Here is a 15,033-nt window from a genome sequence, read left to right on the forward strand (position 1 = left end):
ACTCCATCCCCTCCTGCACCAGCCAAGGAGGGCTTGGGCTCTGCACGATAGCAACTCCTGCAGGACTGTGGGAAGGAATCAAATACGCGGCACGTGCATAGTATGGTAACAACAGCAAACCAACTGATTCATCTTGCCCAGGCTTATCCTTGGAAAAAGTGGGCTCGTTTTTATAACGTTCTGAGCTGTCCTTCAACTCAAGGGCCCTCGGGGAAGAGAAGAGCTTTTGTTTCAAACTTATTTAGTGGGAGGAGGCTGGATGGTCTCAGCTCAGCTGGATGGAGGCAAGGTTTGGAGTAAAAGAGATAAAAATGGCCTTGATTTTAAAGTGTGTGATGGGGCTGGGTGCGGTGGCTCACGCCTGTAATCCCAGCACTTTGGGAGCCCGAGGCAGGTGGAGCACCTGAGGTCAGGAGTTTGAGACTAGCCTGGCCAACATGGCGAAACCCTACCTAAAAAAAAAAAAAAAAAATTGGCCAGGTGTGGTGGCAGACGCCTGTAATCTCAGCTACTAGGGAGGCTGAGGCAGGAGTATCCCTTTAACCCAGGAGGCAGAGGTTCAGTGAGTCGAGATCATGCCACTGCACTTCAGCTTGGGGGACAGAGCAAGATTCCATCTCAAATAAGTAAAAAAATAAAGTGTGTGAATGGAGAAAAAAATTTTTTTGAAACAGAGAGAATCTGTGGACATGGATTCTGGAATTTGTGAATGTTAGAGCCAACTCATTTCTAGTTAGCCCTCTAGGAAGTGGTATGTGCATTTAGGGGTAGGGAGATTGTACATTACGGGTTGTTACTTTGAAAATCTCAGAGAAAAATCCCTGGACTGATGGTGGCTGGCATAGAAGTAGCCAAAGCCTGTCTCCAGAGACTGCACAGAGTCCCCCACCAGGCCGGTGGGAGCCGACTAGCAGGTGCTCGTTCAGGAACGATCTAGGCTGCATACGACTCTTTCTTCTGGGACTTCGGTAAGATCCAAGGAAGGGAAGGCTTCCTTCATCACCAAGACTGACTTTTCTCCTAGCCAGGCGGGTGGGGATCCAGATCGGGTTATCTAATTCAGAAAAATAGATGAAAAAAATTATGGAGTAAACTTCATACTCAACTCATATATTTAGTACTTAACAAATTCCCAGATTTAGTGGGCACACAATAAAAGAATCCATTTCTTTTTCTTTTTCGTCCCCTTTTGTCAGGAATATACCTACGTCTTTTAAGAAGTTGAAACTTTTCTTGTTAAGAAAACAAACAAACTGGAAAGAAGGACTTACTTCTTTGTTAGCTTTGCCAATCAATTACAAACATTGATTAACCATATACCATGTTAGGCTGCTACCAAGACGGTAAAACTAGCTCAAGTTGCTTGCTAATCAATGCACAGAAAAAACAGAAGTAATGGGGAAATGTACATTTGGGAAAACAAACAAAAACAGTAATGAAAGCAGCAAACAAACCCCCGAGGAGAAGCCATGGAACCATGCGGGGGCAGCCATTCCCCGGGCTTCGTTGCCAGCCTCTCCCGTCCAGCACCCTGTGTGGAAAGCACAACTTCAGCACCGAGGGGAAGCCCCATCAGCCAGAGCCCTCCGGCCCATCCCTCTGGAGCCTGGCATTTTGCTGCTGAAGTTGCAGAGACATTTAAAGTCACTTTGGTGGCCTCGGGCTTTCTGCTCCCCTTTAGGAATTTTTGACATAAAAACAGAAAGCCTGGCACAAAGAAGTGTGGTGTGTGTGCGCACGCACGTGTATGTAATGCAATTGTATGCCTGGGGCATGAAGATTTTCTTGAACTGTAGTTTATGGAGGGGTGGCTATATCCCAGGGTAGAGAAACCCCAAGGCGGCAGTGAAGAGACTGCCTGGAGAAATGCCATCCTTTGCCACCTCCTCAGTGTAGGACTCTGTGGCAGCAGCCTGGACTATTGGTGCAGGCGTCTGCAGGGCAAGTTCATGGCAGCACCAAAGCCCTGCCAGAGGGAAGAAGTGATGAAAACAGCTGTGGACTGAAAACTAATCTCCTGCATTCACCCATCACCTCCTCTCCACAGCCCAAGTGATGGGGACTACGTCTTTTCCATTCTGCCTTATCCTAAAGGTTTTAAGATGAAACCTTGGCCAGAGAAGTTGTCGTGATTCCATGGTGCACAGGGCTCTCCACTGACAGCCTAAGCCACCACTGGCTCTTCCCAATACACATTACAAAATGGAATAGAGGAAGCATTACCAGGCAGGGTAAGTAGAGGAGAAGACAGAAAAAGCAGCTCACAAGCCAAAATGACTAGAGCAATACAACTACCAAACAAACAAGCAAACCGCACATGTGCCATCTGGCAGAAGTATTTGAACAGGTGGACCAAGAATTTAAAATAAGCATTATAACTATGTCTCAAGAAATAAGAAAATATAGTAACAAAAATAAAAATCACACAAAAGAACCAAGTAGAAATATTAGGTATGGAAAAGGTAAGCAATGAAATAACTCCACAGATGGGGTAACTAGTAGGATGGATATAGCTAAAGAGCAATGAGGTGGGAGATCAGATTGAAAAACTCTCCCAGTATGCAACAGAAAAGGGTAAGAGAAGAAAGAAAATATGTAGTTTTTAAAAATCAGCTGAGTATGGGAGACAAAGAAATGTCTACATCTGCATCAGATGCCTAGAAAGAGAAAAAAGGAAAAATGATAAAAGGCAATATTTGAAGATGTAATGGGGATAAATTTTCTGGAATTAAAGAATTATGTCCCACCAATCTCTTAATCAAATGTAATGACATAACAAAAAATATTCTCAGGCATATAAAGCTTCAGAAGTTTTTCCAAAGGAAGATCTATCTTGAAAACACTTTGAGGAGTCCTTAAATAATCAGAGAAATAAATCCACATGATAAAGCCAGAGTTATAGGAAGAAAGAGTAATCATATATCTTGGTAGAGTTTATTATTGTCTTAAAAATTAAAACGGGAGGGAATATATATGGTAGCCTAGAACTAAAGTTCTATCAGCATGATATAGGGTGTCAAAATGAGAGGAAGTGCAAGGGCAAATGAGACTCATAGTAAAGCATGAAAGATGATACGTTGCTAAGTTCAATAAAACAACAGACGTAAACATGAATATGGAAGGTCAACCACCACAGGGCAAAAGCAATGTATGATTTTTAATCATGCAGAAGAAAACTTGTTCTATTCAATACAATTTAGGAACAGAGGAAAGAGAAAACGAACAGAGCAAAGGGAAAATAAGACAATGGGGCTGGGCAGGGTGGCTCACACCTGTAATCCCAGAGTTTTGGGAGGCCAAGGAGAGCAGACAACCTGAGGTTGGGAGTTCGAGGCCAGTCTGATCAACATGGAGAAACCCCGTCTCTACAAAAAATATGAAATTAGCTTGACCTGGTGGCACGTGCCTGTAATCCCAACTACTAGGGGGGCTGAGGCAAGAGAATCACTTGAACCTGGGAGGCGGAGGTTGTGGTCAGCCAAGATCATGTCATTGCACTCCAGCCTGGGCAATAAAAGCAAAACTCTGTCTCAAAAAGAAAAAGAAAAAAAAAAAAAAAGATAATGGAACTAAATTCTAATTTAGTAGCAAAGGGTTAAACTCGCCGAAGACACTGTCAGATTGGATTAAAAAACAAACATAATACAACAATATGCTGTCTTAAAAACACACACTGTGGATGGTAAAACAAGAAAATTGAGAATAAAAGTAGATAGAAAAATATGTACTAGGTAGCCATGAAGTAAAAGAAAACTAGTATAGCAATATTAGTATCTTATAAAATAAGAATTTAAGGCAACAAAATAAAAATTTAAGACAACAAAATATCACAATGTATAGATGATAGACATTATATATGCATAAAACAAGTAACAAAAAGAAAAGATATATCAGTTGTGATCATATGTATATGTAATTAGAAAGCCTCAAAATGTTTTGACCACTGAAAGAACTGCAGAGAAAAATAGATTATCTTACCATTGTAGTTACAGAAAGAGATTGATAAACCAGACAAAAAGAGCAGAGGTATCAAAGACCTACGAATGAAAATAAACAAGCAAAGATTTCAAGTACACATGGAACACTGACAAAAATAATCTATCAGGCAACAAACTAATAAACATATGCAGAAGTCACTAAGAAAAACAGAGTTAAACAATCTCTTACGTTTGGAAACAGAATAACATACTAATTAGCCTGTGAGTTAAAATCATAAATTTTAGAAATATTGAAACTACAGCAAACGCTACACATCAGAATTGTGAGATCCAGCTGAAATTTTCAGGACCATTTAGTTAAAAAAAATTTTTTTTTTCTTTGTGAGACAGAATCTCACTCTGTTGCCCAGGCTGGAGTGCCATACCATGATCATACCTCACGGCAGCCTGGAACTCCTGGGCTCAAGAGCTCCTCCTGCCTCAGCCTCCCAAGTAGCTGGGAATACAAGGCACACTAGACCACGCCTGGCTAATTAAACATTTAGTTTTAAATATATTTATTAGGAAACACAATATGTTAATGATAAATGGAGTGAGCTATTAATGGAAAAATCACAAAAGAGCAACAAGGTAACAAAAAAGAAGGAAGCCATTATAAGAGCAGAAATCAATAAAATAGTTCACGACAAAATCAATTGAAAGGATTGACCAAAAATTTTTTTGAAGTATTAAAAAGATCTATGAAAAAATGAAGGATCAAGGACAAAAAAAGACATAAGTGAAAATACAGAATGGGAAGAAGGAGTTAACAACACAAAGATGAGAAGAGCGTAGAGGAGCACACAGATACCGATCTGCCATTAGATTGGAAAGCCTAGGTAGATGAAAGAAAGAAATTCACAGAAAAACATGAGATGCTAAAATTGGTACTGGAAATAAAACTTGAACTAGGTCAGTAGAATTAAACAAATTGAAGTCAAAAGCCTACCTTCCAAAAACAAAAATTACAGGCTCCGTCAGTCTCCCAGGTGAATTTTACCAAGCTTCGAATGGTGTGACACATGAAAGATGTCAATTAACATCCAAATCAAGCTATATATCAAACGCAACTTTAATCAAAATTCCTATTAGATTTTTTTGAGGTGCTTGATTAAAATTAAATTATATGAAGACAAAGATTTGTGACTAATACACCTTCAAAAAAAAGAGTAAAGATAGGGGAGGGGGCTAATCCTACTAGATGGTGACATGCTGTGAAACCATAATTAATTTTTTAAGTGTAGTTTTTGAGTGAGAACAGACAGATTGGTCAATGGAGAATAATGGAGAGGTCAGGGACAAACAGATATATGTGGAAATGAATGAGGGACAGAGGCGATGCCACAAATCAATAGGGAAAGGACAGATTGTTCAGTAAAAATGTTATTAGGAAATCTGGCTCACTATATAGAAAAAAGTAAAACTGGGTCCCTACTCAGTGTCACATCACTGGCAGACTGGAAATAGACTAGAAACCAAAATGTTTTCTAGATAAAATTATAAAGTTAATCCAAGAAAATACAGGAGATATCTTTATGACCCAGAAGCAGGGAAAGACTTTTTAAACAAAAATTCAAAAACACAAATCACATTGCAAAACAACAACTACCACCTAACAAACAACAGTCAAATGAACTGATTTAAATCAAATTTAAACATTCCTGTTAATAAAAAACACTAGGGACAAAGTTAAGATAGGCAGATGACAGGATAGGAGAAAATATTTGCAATGTCAAAACTAGACCTGGGATTAACAGTTAGGTTATACAAGAACCTCTTGCAACTAAAAAATAAAAAGAAGCTCTAATAGAAAAATGAGTCAAGTATAGGGCCAGGCAAGTTACAGCCACCCCAGAAGCTAATTACATAACACTATTATAATACATATGAGGAGAGTCTAAAAATAACTAGTAATTAGACAATGCAAATTAAAATGTGAGATATTAATTTATACTGTTAGCCTGGCAAAAATATGAAGCTGGATGATGCCCGCTGTTTATAAGAATGTGGGTACCCATATGCATTGATAGAGGGAAGGAGTGGCTGGTTCAGTCTTTCTGGAGAGAGCAATCTTGTCCCATTTAGAAAAGTGTAGTATACGCAATCCTATGGCCATCGAGTCTCTCCTGTGTATTTATCCCAAAGAAACTCATCAGATCTACAAGGAAATTGCTCATTACAGTATTGTTTTGTGGGGTAATGAGTTGGAAATGAAGTTGGTGCCCCTTACAGGGAGAGCAGAGGTGACACGTGATGGGCGCACAGCATGGAGTATTTTGCAGCAGTCAAACCCAGCCAAGTTACTATGAGATGGCAGCATGGATGGATCTTGAAGACAGAATGCTCGATGAAAAATGTTAAGAAAAAGGCCACATACCACAGTGGTTCACATCTGTAATCTCAGCACTTTGGGAGGTGGAGGCAGGTGGATTGCTTGAGACCAGGAATTCCAGACCAGCTTGGGCAACATGATGAAGCCCCTTTGCTACAAAATACCAAAAAAAGAGTGTGGTAGCACTCCTACAGTCCCAGCTATTCAGGAGGCTGAGGTGGGAGGATGGCTTGAGGCTGCAGTGAGCACTGATTGTGCCACTGCACTCCAGCCTGGGTGACAGTAAGACCCTGTCTCAAAAAAAAAAAAAAAAAAAAAAAAAGAAAGAAAGAAAGAAAGAAAACAAGAAATGTAAGAAGGAAAGTGAGTTACAGAATATAATACCACTCAAATAAATAAAGCACAAGTATACAAAATAACAACATACATTTTATAGGAACACTGATACGCAAAAATACACAAAAGATACTGGAATATTTGCCTATGTGAAAGTGATAGGAAAAGAAGGAGGGTGGGTTGTGTAGATAAAGGAATACATTATTTTAAATGAATGAACAAATAAAAAGTGCGTGGAACTCATAAACAGCTGGGTAAAGGCCATTTTAATAGATACATCATTGAAGAGGTTTCTGCTTCATCATGTCAACTTTAGTTAATTTGCATTGTGCAAAGATTTTTAAAACCACTGTCATTTCCAAATTCTTCTCATGATATCTTACTGTGTAATGGAGTTTGAAAGATAATTCTAAAAGCGGAACTGTGTGTTAATCTGTTTAATTTTAAAAATTAAATTTTAGAAAATACAGCACCTAGCCGGGCGCGGTGGCTCAAGCCTGTAATCCCAGCACTTTGGGAGGCCGAGGCGGGTGGATCACAAGATCGATAGATCGAGACCAACCTGGTCAACATGGTGAAACCCCGTCTCTACTAAAAATACAAAAAATTAGCTGGGCATGGTGGCGCATGCCTGTAATCCCAGCTACTCAGGAGCCTGAAGCAGGAGAATTGCCTGAACCCAGGAGGCGGAGGTTGCGGTGAGCCGAGATCGCGCCATTGCACTCCAGCCTGGGTAACAAGAGTGAAACTCCGTCTCAAAAAAAAAAAAAAAAAGAAAAAAGAAAAAAAGAAAAGAAAAGAAAAGAAAATACAGCACCTAAAAGGAAAAGGAAGGGAAATCACTAAGTCAGACGGTGACTGGATAGCCCATTCAGGTGCAGTAAATCATTTAAAACAATGGTTGTCATCTGTAATTTTTCCCTTACAGCCATTACACATTTTATGCTGAATTGTGAACTCATGTACTCCTATTCTGTCCTCTTGGGGGTGTCACCCTGTCTACGAACACCAGCGTGTCTGACTTCCCTGAGTCACCTCCACCTTGCCTTCTTAGGGACAGCGTTGGAGACCACGGCCCGACCTCCCATCCCCAAATGTCTGCTCTCGCTGCTGACTTCCTGAAGGCCTCTCTGTCTCTACGACTCCATTAATAAAATGCAAATTGCTCATTGAAGGGAACTCTTAGTTGAAGCAGATTGGTCAATACTCTTGGATGGGCAGATGGTTGGAAGGCAGCCAACAGCTGGGCAAATGCAGAGAGGAAGAGAGGATTAGGATGGAGGAAGGAGACTGAACAGGGCAGTGAAAACACACTTTCACCCCTCACACTTTTCTGAGGCCGCCTCTCTCCTGGTAAGCTTCAGTGTCCGGCGGAAGATGAGCGAGGGGCACGGTCAGCTGTGTGTTTCCACTCAGTCGGGTCCAAATGATACCAATTTTCACCTTCCTGTGGGTTCCCTGAGGCTCCGCTGCAGCTTCCTATGTTATTTTCCCGAAGGCTTGATGGGTGCTGAGGCTGCTTCCCTGACTGCGACTGTGAGGTGAATTCTGCAGCTCCGTGTCCACTGGCTTTTCAACCGTCTCGCCTTGCTGGTGGCCTTCAGTTTGAGACGCGCCTGCCACCCCCAGCTCCATTTCCGGCTGACTCTCCAACTTTTGAACCCCTGTCTTACCAGGTGTGAGAAACAGTACTAATGGTACCACACACCCTCACCCTCCAGGGCCACGCACACAGGTGTCTGCAGTGGTCAGGACGCACTGGTCTTGTTTGCTGCCAGTCAAAGGTGACAAACTTCTCTGGGTCTCCAGCTGATGGTCCCTGGGGTTCCTCAAGCTGGGGAGGATCCCTGCTCTTGTGCAGTCTGGGGCATCTGGGCTTCTAGAGGCTCCTGCAGCCAAGGCTAGTTTGAAAGAATAAGAAGGAAACTATTCCAATAGATGTGGGGCGGATGGATGCATAGGCATGGCCCCAGTGGGTCGCTTGCTTCATGTACTTCTCCGTCGGCCCAGTGAACTGTTGCAGTGTGGTATACTGGGGAAGGTATCAGAGAGGGCTCTGTTTAATTGTCTTAAAATAGGATTTCTGGGATGGGCATGGAGTTTGAGACCAGTCTGGGCAACATGGTGAAACCCTGTCTCTACAAAAAATAGAAAAATTAGCTGTATGTGGTGGCACATGCCTGCAGTCCCAGCTACTCAGGAGGCTGAGGTGGGAGGATCACTTGAGCCTGGGATGTGGAGGCTGCAGTGAGCCATGAGTGCACCATTATGCTCCAGTCTGGGCAACAGAGTGAGACCCTGACCCCCACTGCCCTCCAACCCCCCCAAAAAGACTTCTGCAATAGAATTCTGATGTCCTTAGTTCAGAAAATTCACTCATAATGTCTTGCCATCATGTCCCCAGAACCATTACAGTATGGGAGCTGGAAGTCCCCTGCCCTCAACTACTGGTGAGAGAGCCCTTGAGGCAAAGAGCCTTGCCCAATCCCACAGCTAGACAGTGGCTATGCAAGATCAGAGCCCAGAACGCCAGGCTTGAAGTTCAAGACTTCTTTACTCCTTTGACCCTACGTAACTTTAATATATGCAGTGGGGAACTGGTTAATCAAAGGAAACTTTTAGAGTAGGAAACTGGTTTTAAAAGGTGATTTAAGTCGACTTACTCCTTATTTGTGTAAAAACTGACACACTGTACACAATTATAGGATATTGGATTGTTTAAGTACTCAGCACTAGTAAAGGGCTTTTTTTTTTTTTTTTTTTTTTTTTTTTTGCTTTTTTAAAAGTCTACATTGAAGTTTGCTTGGGGTGGAGCAGGCCTTGTGGATGATCAACAGGTGGCAGTGTTTCCCTGCTTTATCCAGTCCCATCAGTCTGTTCAGGGGAGGAATATTGTTCGTGGGTCTGGACTTAGACTTTAATCAAAAGATTTTTTAGAAATCCTGCCAGACGGAGCTTTGAGACAGTGCCCGTCAGGGTCCTCCCTGAGCCTCCCGCACCCATTTGCCACCAGGTGGTAACAGAAGGGTTGCTGGGTAAAGCATGCTCCTCCACAACCACCCGCCTTCATCTCTCTGAGCGGAAAGGGTTGAGGAAGACAGAAGAGCTATGCTGACCATGCTGGCTTAACTGGATTGTTGATTCCAGTTTCATTTAGAACATGTTTTGAAATATTTCTTTTCCATTTACTTTTAATTTGAAAGCACAGAGGGGCATGTTCGAGATAGGAGGTGAGATCTGGTGAGACGCGGCAAGCTATCCAGTGTGAGGTGCTGTCTGGTGATGAGAAATGCAGCCCGCTGGGTCACCGGGCTGAAGGGACTGGTCCAGGTCAGGTATGGATGCAGGAAGGAGAGGAAACCACACCAAAACACACGGACCATTGCCTGTCCCCTGTGTGCCCAGACCGAAAAATAGAAATAGCAATAATAGCGGCAAACCTTTACTGTGGGCTTACTATGCACCAGGCACTGTTGAAAGTTTTTCATCTATTTCTTACCACCACCAGGAAGGTAGATACTATTGCTATGCCCATTTGACAGATGAAGGAAAGTTGAATTTCAGAGAGAAAAACCTGACCATATGATTAGTAACAGAGCTAGAATTTGAACCCTAAGCCCGGGGTGTCTGACTCCATGGTCTGGCCAGTGGTTGACTCTAGCTGTCCTGAGCAGAGGAGAGCAAAGCCTTGTGAAGTTAAGGCTTGCTGCAGCAGCTCTGGGAGGCCCTGTTTCTTAAGAAAGAGCCATAGCTGAGAAGGAACTTTGCATGGAGTCGGCCTCTGTGCAACAGGATGCCCTGTCCTGGGAGGGTGCATAATTCATATCTGGATTGAGAGGACTCACTGACTTGGAGCTTCGTGATTGCTTAAGAATTAGATTTACCATTCTGGAATGATAATTGCAAATTTTTGTGGTTTCCCTAAATAGAGGGGGCCCATCCTGGAGTAAAAGCACTGTTGACAGGCTGTGTGGAGTCTTGTGGGGTCCTCAGGGCTGCGTGGAGCACCTACCCACACTGGGGAGGTCAGTGAGGAGCCACAGCTTAAGCCAGGATTTGGCACGAGCAACGCTGAAACCTTCCATTTGACACTGGAGGGATGCTTGCCACGGTTTCTAGACTGGCGAGCGTGTTCCCACTGTTGGGCCGTGATATCACACAGTACTCAATCTAGGGTAAAATACTTCACCTTTGTATCTGGTTTGTGTCTGTGACTTCTACTCCACAGGATGTGGTTTAGGCCTCTAGTCATTCACTCCTTCTGAAAGCCTTTACTGACACTTCTTATATACCAGGCTTATATGGGGAGAATAATCAGCAGCAGCAGCAACAGCAATGTCAGCAATCATTTATTAAATCCCTATCACATACCATGTCCTATGCCAGGGGTCTTTAAGCCTTAGGAAGCTGATCTGCTCTGGATTCATAGCAGGTGGGTCTGGTCTCCCTTGTTTTCACCAAACCCTATGAGGGAGGCACTACTGGCATTCTCATTTGCATATGAAGAGATCGAGGCACACGGAGGTTAAGTACCCTGCCCAAGGTCATATACTTAGAATATATGGAACTCGGATTTTGGCCTAAATGTCCGGGGTCCTTGGGTTCAGCCTCTGTGCTACGCTGCGTATGTGTGGCACATGAGTGAGAAAAGCATCCCTGAGGGAGGTCTAGAAAGTGGCTGTCAAAGGTGAATAGCAACTACTAGGAAAGAAAGTGAGTCACCCTCCAGAGTTTGAACCCAGATGTCTAACTCCTCAGCTCTGTTCCGAACCACTTGCGCTAGGCTGTCTGTGTTAGAGAAACAGAAGCAATCGGATGTATAGATTGTTATATGTTATATATAACAAGGAGCTGGGTCAATGGTTATGGAGGCTGAAAAGTACTAGGATATATATATTTCTATTTATAGATATAGTGAAGAAGCGGTTCATGTGATTATGGAGGCTGAGAGGTTCTGATCTGCCATCTGCAAGCTGGAGGCCCAGGAAAGGGTAATTCAGTCTGAGACCAAAGGTCACAGAAACAGGGAGCCAAGGTATAAGCCCCAGTCCAAGGGTTGGAGAAGATGAGATGAGCTGTCCCAGTTTAAGCAGTGAAGCAGGAAAACAAACAGGTGAATTCCTCCTTTCTCGAACTTTTGTTCTATCCAGGCCCTCAATGGATGATGCCCACTCAAACTGGGGAGGGGAGTCGTCATTGTGGGATTACAGAGCCCACTGACTCAAACACCAGTCTCACCTGGGAACATCCCCATAGACACACCCAGAAATAATATTTAATCTGGGCACCCCGAGACTCAGTCAAATGGACACATAAAAGCAATGGAATCAACTGCTTATTGAAAAGTGTATAGGATGCAAGTTTGGATCCTGTATCAAAGATGGAAACAGCAGTGGACAAAGCGTGAAGAAGCTGGTTTCTCTTTCATAACAGTTCAAGCCTAGTGGTCCAGGGCTGGTATCCTGGTTGTTATGTCGGAGACCCAGGCTCTGTAGTCTCATTCCACAGCCATCCCCAACACGTGGTTTCCATCTTATTGTTTTTTTTTTTTTTTTTTTTTTTTTTTTTTTTTTTTATGGTGAAAAGATATATACATATATTTAGAATTAGCCAGCTGGACTCCATTTAGATGATCCCAATTTTGTTGGCAACATCCAAAGCATCGTAATCAGGAGCCAGTCGAACATATGCCTTCTTCTCTCCATCAGGCCGAATCAGGGTGTTGACCTTGGCCACATCAGTGTCATAGAGCTTCTTCACAGCCTGTTTGATCTGGTGCTTGTTGGCTTTAACATCCACAATGAACACAAGTGTGTTGTTGTCTTCTATCTTCTTCATGGCAGACTCAGTGGTCAGCGGAAACTTGATGATAGCATAGTGGTCCAGTTTGTTTCTCCCGGGGGCGCTCTTCCGAGGATATTTGGGGTGCCTCCGGAGTCGCAGTGTCTTGGGCTGCCGGAAGGTGGGGGACGTGCGGATCTTCTTTTCTTTGTGGCTGTGGACACCTTTCAACACTGCCTTCTTGGCCTTTAAAGCCTTCGCTTTGGCTTCGGCTTTAGGCGGGGCAGGAGCTTCCTTCTTCGCTTTCGGCGCCATCTTCTGAAAAGGGTCCCCGTCTTATTGTTTAAGCAGCAATGACTCCGCTTACCATGTCTGCATTCCAGCCAAGGGAGAAGGGGAAGCAGTGTCTTTCTCGTTGAAGGCCCCATCTGGAAGCCATTTATCTCATTCCTTCTGACATGGCAGTAGTCAGAACTAATTGACTGTACCTTGCTGCAAGGCAGGCTGGGAATACGTTATTAGTGGCCTGAAGTTTTATGCTTCTATAAGATAGAGAGAATGAATAGTGGAGTATATCTAGCATTCGTCTCCACAGGAAGGATTTACCAGAGGTGAGGCATGTAGAGAACCAGATGAATGTGGCTGTCACGAGCACATCAGTCCCTGCTGCAGAGTTAGAGGTGTGGGACCCAGAGTCAGGCTGCTCGAGTGTGGATGCTGGTTGCACTGTCCCTGTGTGTGTGATTTTAACCACAAGTTACTTGATTGTAAAATTGGGAAAATAACACCTTATTTGGAGGTTATGAGTATTAAATGAGACAATCCATCGAAATGTTTTCTTTCTTTCTTTCTTTTTTTGCTTAGTCTGGGTTCTCTGGAAAATAGAACCTGAGGCAAAGTTAAAGTACTAATGGTTTTTAATGAAGTGCAATAGTAGGGCAGCCAGCGTGAGGCAGGGAAGGATGGGAAGCGGACGCAGGGCCCCGCTGCTGGCCTGGGCAAGGTTTCACGAAGACATGGCCTGCCAGCTGGCCCCAAAAGATGCCTTTTGGACAGGCTGGGGAAGGAATAGAGGGTGACTTGATCTGCAGAATCCCTCCTGACTGCCATCCCCAACTGATCTAAGTTCATCCTCTGTGGAGTTGAATATCCCATACTTTGGGGTTGCATCACCCTTTTAGCAACTGCTGGGGAATCCATCCCCTGTGCATTGTGGTGTGGCTCTTCTTCCAAGTCTGGGAGGGGTGCATGGAGCCATCGGCTCTGGCTGCTGGGCAATGACTCCATGCCCTACTGTGGAATCACCTGGGAGAGTCTGTTGATGGAGGGGCTGCAGAGGTAACATGGATAATGGAGGGTGGAAAGAGTTAGAGCTTAAGCAGTCTAAGGCAGCTCGTAAGATGCCTTGAATCCATTATTATTATGTGTTGGAAAGAATAGCAGCTGTGACATTAGACAGCACTGCCGTTCTCTAGCTATAACATCTTGGGTGTAATGTACCCTCCGTGAGACTTGGTTTTCTCACGTGTAAAGATGTGGTGACAACGCCAGCTTGAGAACCTATTGTGAGGATTGAATAATGCAGTTGATGTGAAAGGACCTGGTGCTATGCCTGGTGGACGGCGGCTTCCTGCCTGGTCTTCCGCTTTGTGGTTGTGGTTGAAGGAGACCTGCCTGGTCTCCTTCCCCTGCCAGTTTTTGGTATGTGCAATTGACACGTATCTCAGGCATCTTTTGATCTTCTGTAAAGAGCCATGCTAACAGGACTTTAAGGTAAGTTTCCTATTCCCTTCCAACAAAATAGCCACTCCTAGAGTATTTCTATGTTCAAATTCTAGAACCAAGATGATCACCCTGGGAAGGGGAGGAAGCTTCTGGCTGCTGTTGGGGAGAGCTTCTCCAATTCCAAACCAGGCAATGGCGAATCCCCGTCTGGAGCTGCTTGAGGGCAGGCAACATGTTTACCTGGTTCACTGCTGTATCCCCAAATCCTAGCCCAGAAAATAAAGAGAAATAAAAAGAGTGAACTTGTTTAGTATTTTGTGAATGCTAAGTACCATTCTCAGCATGTTCATGACTCTAAGTCTTATAACAACCCTTCAAGAAAAGAACTATTAATGCCTTTATTCTCCAAGCAAGGACACCAGGCCACCTTCACTAGAATCACCTGAAGTCTTCTCAAAATGCAGATTTCCAGTCTACCCCAGATGTGATACAGGACCTCTGGGGTGGGGCCCAGAAGCTGGGATTTTTTTGTTTTTTGTTTTTGTTTTTTGAGATGGAGTCTCGCTGTGTCGCCCAGGCTGGAGTACAATGGCACAATCTTGGCTCACTGTAACCTCTGCCTCCCAGGTTCAAGCAATTCTCTTGCCTCAGACTCCTGAGTAGCTGGGATTATAGGCAAGCACCTCCATGCCCAGCTAAATTTTTTTATTTTTAGTAGAGATGGGGTTTCACCATGTTGGCCAAGCTGGTCTTGAACTCCTGACCTTATGATTTGCCTGCCTTGGCCTCCCAAAGTGCTGGGATTCCAGGTGTGAGCCACTGGGCCCATCCCAGAAGCTGCATTTTTAACAAGGTGCCCAAACTGCCTCTTCTTACCCAGAA

At 43.7% G+C, this 15,033-nt stretch overlaps 1 pseudogene; it reads right to left on the reverse strand.

Moving 5' to 3' along the window:
- Positions 1-12,237: 12,237 nt before the first annotated feature.
- On the reverse strand, positions 12,238-12,741 carry LOC101046450 (large ribosomal subunit protein uL23 pseudogene; annotated as a pseudogene).
- Positions 12,742-15,033: the final 2,292 nt, after the last annotated feature.

This window comes from Saimiri boliviensis, chromosome 4 (genome assembly GCF_048565385.1).
Source record: "Saimiri boliviensis isolate mSaiBol1 chromosome 4, mSaiBol1.pri, whole genome shotgun sequence".
NCBI classification, from domain to species: Eukaryota; Metazoa; Chordata; class Mammalia; order Primates; family Cebidae; genus Saimiri; species Saimiri boliviensis.